Source organism: Carassius auratus, unplaced genomic scaffold, assembly GCF_003368295.1.
Source record: "Carassius auratus strain Wakin unplaced genomic scaffold, ASM336829v1 scaf_tig00215205, whole genome shotgun sequence".
In the NCBI taxonomy this organism is placed as follows: Eukaryota; Metazoa; Chordata; class Actinopteri; order Cypriniformes; family Cyprinidae; genus Carassius; species Carassius auratus.
Genome location: NW_020527982.1, coordinates 187,354 through 199,554, shown reverse-complemented (window position 1 = coordinate 199,554; position 12,201 = coordinate 187,354).

Genomic DNA, 12,201 nt, shown 5'->3' with positions numbered 1-12,201 from the left:
TTATCAACCTCCTATGCCTAGGTCATTTTACTTTAATTGCAATGTGCAGGTCATTTTCCAGGCTATTAAAGTAAAATAACTGAACATAAATATGGGAGCCTGATAAAAATCCGAATTTCAGATGAAAATTTCAGATGGCATTCAGTTTTTTGCATCTGAACTCTTCATATATATATCATATATAAATATATATATATATATATATATATATATATATATATATATATATATATATATATATATTAGTTAACTGTAACTAATGAATTATAGTTGCCTAATGCAATTCTTCAACCAATCACAATTCAATGCAAAACTCTTTCACCTCTTTCAACTCCTAAAACTTAAGATTTCCTTAGCCCTCATTTAACAGAGACCAATCTCTGAATGTTTAGTCCCCTGGGTGGGTGATCAGTGCCCATACAGAGTTGATCGTCTGCGGCTACTGTTTTGAGCCTGGAACAACAAACAGGTAACACATAAGCCAGATATGTGTTTGTTTATGTGTGAGTGTGTGTTTGACTCACATCAGCAGATGTGGCCCAGAGAAGCGAAAGTCTAAAGGCCTTTCCACACTGAGCGCGATAAAGCTAAACAAATATCGGCAGGCATGGTTTAAGGCACAAGTTTTTTCTAGGCTGTAGTCTATAGGGGCCCCACATGCGCAGGGGCCCCGAATTGGCTGGACTTTTTATTATTTTAAATTATTTTAAATTTTAAAGGTTGTGTAGTTGTCTATAGCTCTGCATTATGCTTGAAAAAACTGGTCTCTGTTCTCTGAAGTGAGAGAGAGAGCACTTATTGTTCACACTTAATAGGAATAAAAAGGTCATTTGTCATTTATACTATTTTCCTTTCTATGTTCAATTTGTGAAAAGGAGTTCAGTTAGGAGGTCAAATGTTCTAGCAGCTCATAACTCACATACAGTCCTAAGGTCTGAAGAGTCAGTCAGCTGAACAAAACCTTTTACAGTGCTTGAGAGTTGTTGTTTTTACTGCATATGATAATTCAAACTCAGAAACTAGAACTGAAATGACCTTTATTATAAGATGATTAGTTAAAATAATTTTTCCAGTCATGTATTTGATCATTGAGAATAAAAAAACTAAAAAAAGTGTAAACATCTTGTGTCTCACCTCGTGTCTTGAGTTAATTGTTGGCATTAATGATAATCAAACAACAATAGACATGGAGAAAAATCACTTCCTGCTCTTGACAGAATGGCATTTGTAGCTTAAATTGTATATAGTGTAATTTGTTCCCTACCATCACATTCACATCTATGCAACCAATAAATAAATAACTACTAAGAAAGAGCACATATTTTTTCATTGATAGTCACTTGATTATGCTCTCAAAATGCAGATTTTTGCATTTAAATTTAAAATGGACAACATTTTCTATTCCTAACATAAAGAGCAGCACAAGCGAAAACACACGCCATCCAATAAGATTTGCACTAGGATCACATGACCGGGGGGACTTTGTAGAGGCCAGATTCATTTGTAGAAACACCATCTGTGTTTCCATAGTGATAAATGTCCAGAACATGACAGAATTGACTTTTTCCACGTTATCTGCGCTGATGAGAATTTTCTGCACTACTTTTATTAGAATATCTGCAAAATTAATCATTAAAAGTTATTGTGCATTTACTGAACGCTGAACACATAACTACATATCAAAAAGAAAACCTTGTATCTGAAAGAATTTAAGCAAACTTACAATAAACTTGTAATTCATGGAATATAAATTAACTTGGAAATTTGACAAAGCTTGAAATATGAGTGCGGTAGAAAATGTTTCAGTTAAGCAACATATTATACATTTCAGAATTCGGTTTACTGTGTTTAATGAATTTATAAAAAGGTTATGAATTAAGTTTAGCTATCTATAAAAATTATAGCTATCTTTATAGTTATTATCATTGGTGTAAATGGGCCTTAACATTTATTAAAATTGCCTGCATATTATATTGACAACAACATAATCTAATTCAGACTATCTCTATTCTATTGAATAGATTTTATTTTGTGTGGATCCTGATAACTATCAAATGTATCCAAGACCTACAAGTTAAAGGAATGTTTATTAGTAAAAAAGAAAAAAAAACTTATGAATAAATCTGCAAATTCAAAACAAAATCTCCATCTCAACCAAATGGTAGTCAGACAATTGAACCTAATGGTAAACTTTATATCTTCAAGACAAATTCTGAGTTCTTGAGGTCATTTTTACATTTCTACTAATAAGAATTTGAAGGAACAAGTTTTTTTTTTTTTTGCTTCCTTTTTAGGGTTTAATGATAAAAGGTTAGTAAACACAGCATTCCAGTTCTCTGGAAATCTACAGATATGGGTGTAGATTCAGTGTGGGCCTTGACATGACCCACATGACTACTATCTAATGTATGCATCCTCTAGCTAAACGCTAGAAAGGCATAATGAGAATTTGAGCATCTCCCTTTCCACAAAAAAAAAAAAAAAAAAAAAAAATAGGACTGAAGTATCCAGCAATGCCCTTCCTGTGTTAAAGCCTGTTCTGGACATGCTGGAGCATCCTCAGCACTGCAGCATATGTATGTGTGTGAATCACGACGCTCTAACTCTCTGTGATGGTGCACAGAGAGTTTCTTACCCTTCTCATGTGACTCACCTCGCTAGGGCCCACTGCTGGGATCTGTTGCTATGGCAACAGCAGATCACATGATTCTGTCTCAATCCCTGTGTGTACTTGGAATTATATTCTGGTGCCATGAATGGAGCTTGGTGGCACACACATGTCAGATCATGGTAAAAGGGATGCCTAGCTGCTTGGCTTCTGAAATCACATCAGAATTGGAATCAGAATATATATCTTTATTGCCAAGTGTGCTTAACACACAAGGAATTTGTCTTGGTGACAGAAGCTTCCAGTACAAGTGACAAGACACAGATAACAACAATACAAATAGCAAGTAAAAATAAATATGTAAAAACAAAAAGACAAAGAGACAGTAAACAGTATATTGTATGTAAATATGTGTTATCTACCTGCTGCATGTGTCAACTGACCTAAGACTTCTACTTCACACAAACACTGTACACATCATTAGCCACAGCACCAGAGTTTTATTCACCCATAACAGTCAAATCCCTGCTGGCACTAGAATAAAACTTAAAAATAAAAATAAAACAAGACTATCAAATTTAAACAATAATAAAACAATCAGACCAATGATAAAGGAGTATTGAATTCTAGAGAGAATAGGCATGTCTTTAGAGTAGATTTAAAAGCACAAATAAAAGGAGCTAATCGAACATGAAGAGGTTGACCATTTCAGAGTTTTGGACCTGCAGTTGCAAAAGCGCAATCACCTCATTTTTTTAAATCTATATATCTAGGCATGATAAGTAGACAAAGATCATTGTATCTCTGTGTTCTAGGGGTGTATGGATGGAGCAGGTTTGTCAGATACTGAGGGGCCAAATTGCTCAGGGCTGTATAAACCAATAATATAATTTTAAAATCAATTCAATATTTAATAGATAGCCAGTGCATTACACTGTCAACATCTAACACACAATTTTTTCTTAGGCCCAAATATAATTATTTCTGTTTTAAAGGTAGCATGTGCAGGGTGAACAATACCGGCCCAAGGATTGATCCCTGATGAACTCCACAATTAGGTCTGATGAATAATATTTAGAGAGAAGAAAGGAAGATTATTAGTAGTCAATGGGACAGGATCACTGTGCATGATGAACCAAGTTTTTTCATACTTGCGGGACCCAGAGAGTAGTAAAGCAAATGTGGGAAAGGAAAGACATTGAAATAAAGTGAATTACGATCATCTAAACAAGTTGTTTCAATAGCATTAATCAATGTTTGGAAGTTACTCTGTGATAAAAAGGGAAATAAATAAATAGATAAATAAATGATTTTACAACAGTTCTGATCTGTTTGTCAAATTTTAGATATGATCAAACAGAACGTCCAGATTTCTAGCGCAGTGAGTTTCATATGGGGCCAGAGAGCCACTGTTAACATATAACACACAATTTTCTTTAGGCTCAAATAGAATTATTTCTGTTTTAAAGGTAGCATGTGCAGGGTGAACAACACCGGCCCAGTGATTGATCCCTGAGGAACTCCATAATTAAGAGGTATACTAGGAGGTCTGATGACCAATATAAACACTAAACTGTTGGTCAGGTTTGTCTAAGTAAAAGATGTGGAATAATATCCAGATGGCAGATATTATAACATTAATATGGAGGAGTATGAAAATGTTGCATATTTAGTACAGTACAGTTATATCGAATATGGGTTACACTTTTTTATAGAGTCTTTGTTACAGTGCAATTGAACATCTAAGTACTAATCTATATGGTTAGAATGAGGGTTTGATTAAGGGTTAGTTGCATGTATTTATGCATAATTTTATTGTTATTACTATAGTAAGTACATGTAACAGTATGTGTAACAAGGACAACATAAAATAAAGTGTAACCCAAGATTCTTCTGAGTTTCTGCATCTTAATTTTTTTGGACCAGGTTAGACCAGAGTTCTTATTGTTAACTAAAACTAAATAAGCTTAAGCTGAAGTGCTAAAATACTAAAACTAAAGCTGAAGTAAAACGTTAAATCTGATTAAGTTTGAAATATTTTGAACTGCACAGACTAGATTTGTTTTGGTTAACTGAAACTAAAACTATTCCTTTTTTTAAAACTGAAATAGAGATAAAATTTAAGAACCTGAACTGAAAAAACAAACCAAAAAATGGCAAAAAGCACATCACAAAATAACTAAAACTAAAATTCTAGTGAACACTGAAAATATAAATAAAATAAAGGCAAAATCTAAATATTAGCACCTAAGTATTAGTAACACTCTAATAGTATATAAATTATATTTACTTATATTATATTTCAAAATAAAACTCTAGGATAGATAGAATACGTTTAGCTAAAGTAAGAGTATAACATCAGCATAAGTACAGTTTCTTTCTTACCATACTGTGAGGCTGTAAAAGTGGTCCCAGAGAGAAGCTTTAATTATTGAGAACTTGTTGGCGTCACTGTGACCTTGAGGGAAATGCATTTGCGTGGATGCTCTCCACTGGCACACACATTCTATCCTGACACAGAAAGCTCCATTCAATTCTAGAAAAAGAAAATGAGGAAAATTTGGTATTTTTAAATATTGAATATAGTCTTTGAATGATGAATATTAATATTTGAATGAGTCTTCTAAACACTGCACTATAAAGTCTGCCACTCAGATGTCCATTAAGTCCGCATCCAGCCTCTGGGTTGATAAGACTTTACGCTGTGTTCACGGGCTCATTTGCACTCACAGACTTCAGACTGGCGGAGGGGATATTTATCACCAGCCTAATGGGGCATGCAGCAAGGCTTGAATTTACAACATGGCCACACGGGGCATTTTATCCGGGGGAAATTATGACACGCAAGGGAGAGAAAGAGCAAAAGGTAAAGTAGAGTTTTTAAACAAAACTAGTAGGGTGTGCACTATCAAATTGATCCTTAAGAAACTATTCACCCATGAATGAAAACACTTTTACTCACCCCCCATGCTTGACTTGTAAACATTACAAAGCATGGATGAATAAAGCCTGGAAGAGTGGGAGAACAAGAAGTAAAGCTTATTATAGTCAAGGAACACCCCATAATCTGGTATACTTTGTTATTTATTCAAAACAGTCCATGTAATGGTATTCAGGATTTAACTACTTACCTCAGATCTCAGATTTAATGGCCCATGGTGTCTTGTCTCTCTTTCTGTGGCTTTTAACGGCCTTTGACATTAACCGTATTTAGGCTAGTTGAGCCTTGTACCTGACAGAAGCTACCAGTGGCTTTAGCATATTCTGTCAGAGACTCAGAGACCCATGCCTGATTGTGCATGCACACCACATCCTTTTCTCCTGTAGTGAAGCCAGACTCATACATTTACATGCATCAAATCACTAACAATGCATGGTCATGGCAGAAAACAGACCAATCAGTGTATAACTGACAGCCAATGACCTTAATCAGAGTGAAGACGACAAGCACCCGACTGAGATTAAGCTGTTATTCAGGTGTCTTGAATCAGGGTGTGTGTTATACTGACAGGATATGAAGCTCAGGACATATTTCAGGCTGAAGCTGATCTGAGCACAATAAACAGCCTGCTGCTAAAGGCCGACTTACGTCATAATCTCCTGCTGCTGCATTATGTATCATAAATAAGATGGCAATACAGATTTTGTCCATGTCAAAGGTGAAGCTACATGGATGCTTCTGGTTTAGGATTGACTCCAGTTAGAAATGTGCTGTGACAGTATGTTTACAGAATGTGTGTGTGTGTGTGTGTGTTTTTTGGTATCGTTGGAGTTGTCATTTTATTGGAAATAAATAGAAAATTATAGACGTAGGAGGTTGGAATGGCTTGATGGGAAGGCACAACACCATCTGTATCACCTGTCCTTGACTGGGTCGCTTGCCGCATAGATGAAGCTAACAGGGATAATTAAAAAGATAAAGGGAACACAATTAAAAAGATATACACACACACACACACACAGACACACACACACACACACACACACACACACACACACACACACACATTGATATAAATATATAATTTTATAATTTTATATACTTATATTTTATATATGTTTATATTAAATATCTCTGAATCACATGTATTCTATATACTTTGATTATTTTCTAAAGGTCTAATGCATGGATGCATTGCAATTTGTTACAAATCAAATGCCAAAGCTGAAGATAGACAGACTGATAGACAGATGACAGATTAGCCTGATGACTTCATATTCAATAGTCATTTTCAGTGAAAACCCACACACTGCATAATAAAGCTTACACTGCGCATTTTGAATCACAGATATAACATGAAAGGATTAGACATTTGCTAAGCAAGATATGAGAGTGAGTGAGAGATAGATTTATCTTTCATTTGTACTGTAAAGGCTGCAGGAAATAGATTTTCCATCCACACTGTTAACAGAGAAACTGCAAGCTTTCTGCTGTCAAAATTTTTAATGCATCCTTCAGCACTGCTTAATCCATAAGGACTGAATCCAGAACATCATGACATTTTGATTTCTAACCGAATGGTATTGTTATTCTTCGTGTGTTTTGACTCCAACTCACTTCCTAGGACTTACAATAAGGAGCCATTCTGTATTGACTATATAATTGGTTTCATGTCTTTTTATGGATATAAAGCTTCGAAGAAATGTTTTACCAACATATTGTGTACTATAAATCACCATGATAAAAGGTTCAATTACATGAAATATTAAAGTGTTGTCTGTGATTCACACCGCCTGCCTTTTTTTCTTTCCATTGAATCCTAATCATGGAAATAATCTGAGCTCTTGATAATAATAATACTGTGATGATAATAGTCTTAGACTGTCACAATAACTAATTTGATTAATGATTATGTGTGCATCATCAAATCCTAGTGCTACAGTGCCCTTGTAGAGGTAAGTGTCCAGAATAAGTGCATATAATAATCCTTACGTGCATTATTTGTCAGCCAGCCATCTCTGCTTTAGTAATTTTTAATATGCCTCTCTGTTATATAAGGCACTATATGGGCAGTGATGAGAGAGGGTTAAACCACTGCTAAGCCCTCATTACAGAGATAGAAGGTGTGAGGACCCAACAGATGGCCCTCATAGAGTCTGGGAGATGCCACTTGGTGTAGTGATACGAGCATGTCTCGCTTATGTAAGGCTCCAATCTAACGGAAGCATTTATTAATATGAACTGTTCAGTTGGAGCCATTCTGGTTTTATTTTGAAAAAATACATATATAATACAGGTCTAATTTTGTCATGATGCTTTAAATGCACTGTGGAAAAGAACATATCAATGAGTCAGAAGCTGGATTTTATATTGTGTTTGATGACCCATTGTGCAATGAATCAGATGTGCATTTTCCAAAGCTGCATGAATAATTAAAAAAAAAGAGTTCCTTTATCACGTACGTATTTGTCTATAAAGCCAAATCCTTGTGCTGTTTTTTATTGCATATGACTATATGAATTATTTTGATGCCAGAGAAATTACAACAAGACATGGAACAAGAGCGTATCGACTCAAATTATACGTGTGTAAATGCACATCACGACTGCAATTCCATTAGAGGGAATACTCTTCAGCAAAGTTCACTCATAATCTGCAACCTAAAGCCCCATGTGGCCATCCATCAGCTTAATGACTAGGAGGTCTTTACACATGGAGCGGCCTTTGATAAAGGAACAAAGCATCTAACGGAAATCAGCCACCTCCTGGATGTTATACTAGTGTTTTTGCTCAGATTGAGACCATGTCAGTCGTGTGCATATTTCTTCACTAGAATAAAAAACAAATAAAAAAAACTGGAAGGATAGAGATGAAACGATGAAACGAAAATAAGTGTGAAGAGAAAATGGAATAATATGTAGCCATTGTGTGTTTTAAATTCTATCTCACATTGTTTTTAAAATAAATGTTCTTTCTAATAAAATAATTATTCTCTATGAATACACCAAGCTTGTTTTTAGGCTTGTTAATGGAATGGTTCCCTCAAAAATGTACTCTTTAAATTTAGTTTCTTCATTGTCAATGTCTCTTCATTGGAACAGATTCAGAGAAATGTAGCATTACATCACTTACTCATTAATGGACCCTCTGCAGTGAATGGGTGCCGTCAGAATGAGAGTCCAAACAGCTGATAAAAACATCACAATAATCCACAAGTACTGTAATCCACATGACACCAGTTCATGAGTTACGTCTTCTAAAGTGAAAAGCTGGTCTACAGGATTCTAACCGGTTTTGTTCAGTTACTGAATAGGCCATAAAGATCTAAAGGATTGAGCCAGTTTTGTTGCTGATGTTATTTTACTGTATTATTTGACTGTATAACCAGTCAGGAACAAGACATATGCTCTTGGTGAGACAGATAATTGCCTGTATGGTCCAGGACCAGGAATCTAATTTGCATAAAGACACCAAATGGCTGGAACAATTGCTCATAATGACATATGCTAGCAAGCAGAACTAATGGTCATTAGCAATAAAAACCTCCATTATCATGGAGGCTCAAGGCTCATTATCGCAATGTTAAAATAGCACTAATGGAATGAGGCGCCCAAAAACAACAGATATCATTCCCATTTCGCCTTCAAAAGCCAGCATTAGTGAAGAAAATAGTCAATTGCTGCAGTGCATAAGCTTAGAATCAATAAAAAAGTAATTTTTTTAAGTAAATGTAATTGTGGCTTTTTATCTCACAATTGTGACTTTATTAATTTTGATTTATGATTTATAGACCACAACTATGATTTCAAGTAAATTATTTTTCCTCGCAAATATAACTTTTTTTACCGTTTTGTATGCATGTTTAAAGGCAGACAGTGGATGTTCAGCACCCTCTTGTGGCTTAAAGTCAAGTCAAAATCAGTTTCACTGTCATGTAGTCACTTGATATGGTCTTAGACTCTAGAGTAGTGGTTCTCAGTTATACATTTTTATTTTTAGCCTGTTGCATTTGCATTTTAATCAAGATTGTTTATATAGCAAAAATTTTATAATCTATATTGAATTATATATATATATATATATATAAAAAAAATTATAACATTGGTTGTATGCTTCGTTTAAGTTTAAGTATGAGGATGAAATAATAAATCCATCAGACTCATTCAAAAAGTAGTGTTTTATTACCCCACACATCACGCATACAATGTGTTTGCAGGTGAGATGTGGGTGAATGTGTATGGGGAAATTTACTCTGGCTCTTTCAGCACTGCAGACGAAAGAACCCACTGCCAGACTCCCATCCTCCCCTGGGTCCAAAGTGAAATGCTTTTTAGATGATCACACACCGATGTAAATTAGGTTTCAGGATGATGGCTTATCCACCTTCCAAAAGAGTTTCTTCAAAAGTCCACACAACAGATGAACACCAGACTTATGGAAAGTAAATACACCATGACTGAGATTATTTCTATAGGAAAAGGAAAATGTAAATAATTATACTAGTTTAAAATAAATACAATTATTTAAAGATAAGATAAAAAAAAAGAATAATTGTCTAAACTGCTATACTAAGATGTGACTTAATGCACTGATTGCGTGTGTGTTTTCCAACCAATATATTGTACTTTTTTTATGTCATATTTGCCTCTTTCTCTCTCGCGTTCTCTCTTTCCATACACACACAAATACAGTGTTGACAAATGAGTGTACCACAGCCGCTCTGCTGTGGGGAGTATTATGTCTCCTCTCTCTGCCTGCCTGTCTTCGTGCTCTATTGCTTTATTGATTCTTTGCTCCTCTCCATCAAATAAAGACATGAACACTGTCTACATGAAGAAGCCTGCTACTCACAGCTTTTCTAGTATGAAGCCAAAGATTTTATGCTACCTGTAATGATCCGTGTTAATATAAGCTATGTTTTTCAAGCTACAAATTACTTTATAGACCAGTCAGGCCTCTACATGGTTCAGTGCTTATCCATGCATTTAACTGTAAAATGAAGCTGGGAAAAGTGGAATTTAATTAAGTGGATTTGTTTTGGAGAGGTTGGCTTTACAGCAGCCTTACAGATGTAGAATGGGCAATTGTGGTCATCTTTTTTACATTAGACCTTGCCAGCTGCCATATTTTTGAAAACAGGCAATATTGCACCATTATAGCTATAAACAACCTTGGCTTCAGCTCTAAATGTGCAGGAAGGGGCTGTAATTCTGCAGTCTGCACAGTTGATATACAGTTGTGGGCTTCTTTTACTCTCGGTCAGGTCTCAGACTTCAAGCAGCACGGTCATTACAGGGAATGAATATGGCTGTATTTCTCAGGTCTGGTGTTCTTTTCTTGCTGTTTGAAGTTGCAAGGTCAGATCTGTGCTTTGGCCCAATGGATGCAAAAAAAATGTAAAGAAAAGAAAGAAAGAAAAAAAAACATGATTACTGCAAAGGAGTCCAGGGAAATGGGCCATATCTCATAAACAGGCCCGGTGGTGCATTTTGTGTGATTTTCCAGGCTCTTAAGACATCATGCGGGTGACAACCTATACATCAGGTTTGCCAAAAGCAAATAATGATGAAAGTTACTTCACAGACCTGCTAGGGAACGTTTTAGGTTTTCAATGTTTTAAATGAGCAAATGAGCATTCTCAGGAATGTTTATTTTGTTCATTAAACTGAATATGTGTGTGTGTGTGTGTGTGTGTGTGTGGAGACAGACAGAGAGAGAGAGAGAGAGAGAGAGAGAGAATCAGTCCATGAGACAGAAGGATCAATCAATGAGTTGAAGGAGTTATAATGCATTAAACAGGATTTCCTGAAATTTGGTTGTCTGTTGACTCAGTGCTGCAGTACCATCTTCCACACGGCCGAAAACAGTTTGTTTGTGGGGAGGGCGTACAGTCCTTGATTCTCTGAGCTTCCTTTGAACAGTGACACATGTATGATTCACACTGCAACATGAACACTAGGGAGGGGTTTTAAGTTTTTCTTACAGTCCAGTAAATAAACTTAGATCAGCATTAAAGAATTTGAACTTTGTTCTTACATGAAGAATCAAGCTCACTAAAAAAAAGGCCAGGACTACACAATAAAACTGCATGAATAGATGCAACTCCAGGATTCCAGAAGAGATCTAAATGGATTTGCCAAAGGATAATCCACTTCTGAAAGCTAGACTGAGTCCACATTACGTTTTACAATGAGATGGCAGTGTATCATCCACTAGAGGGTGCTATAAACGTCATGCTGATTTCTCCTGAAAGCTTCATCCCCAAAGTCCTGATTTGTGTTCTATGAACTGAACTGTCTGTTTTCTGCTTTAATCAAAGTTGATGTTGCTAATCTCACAAATACAGATGCAACACTGCAAGTATAGATAATTCACGTTGTAATTAAAGTTACTTGCATGTGTTGCATGTGATCATCTAAGCACTGTATTCATGTAAAGTCTATTAAACATGCAGCAATGCACCAATAATGACTTTAAAGGAACAACTCAGGCCACATATTTGAGATGCGGCTGTTATCTAGAAGCACTGTGTGCTGCTGACCCTTGCATGAATTCTCCGAACGGCTCTGGTTACAGCTTAAATCTCCATGTGTTTATCTTCTGGGGAAGGGAGTGGGGATGAATGCTAGAATGCTCTTGTCATAACCTGGCA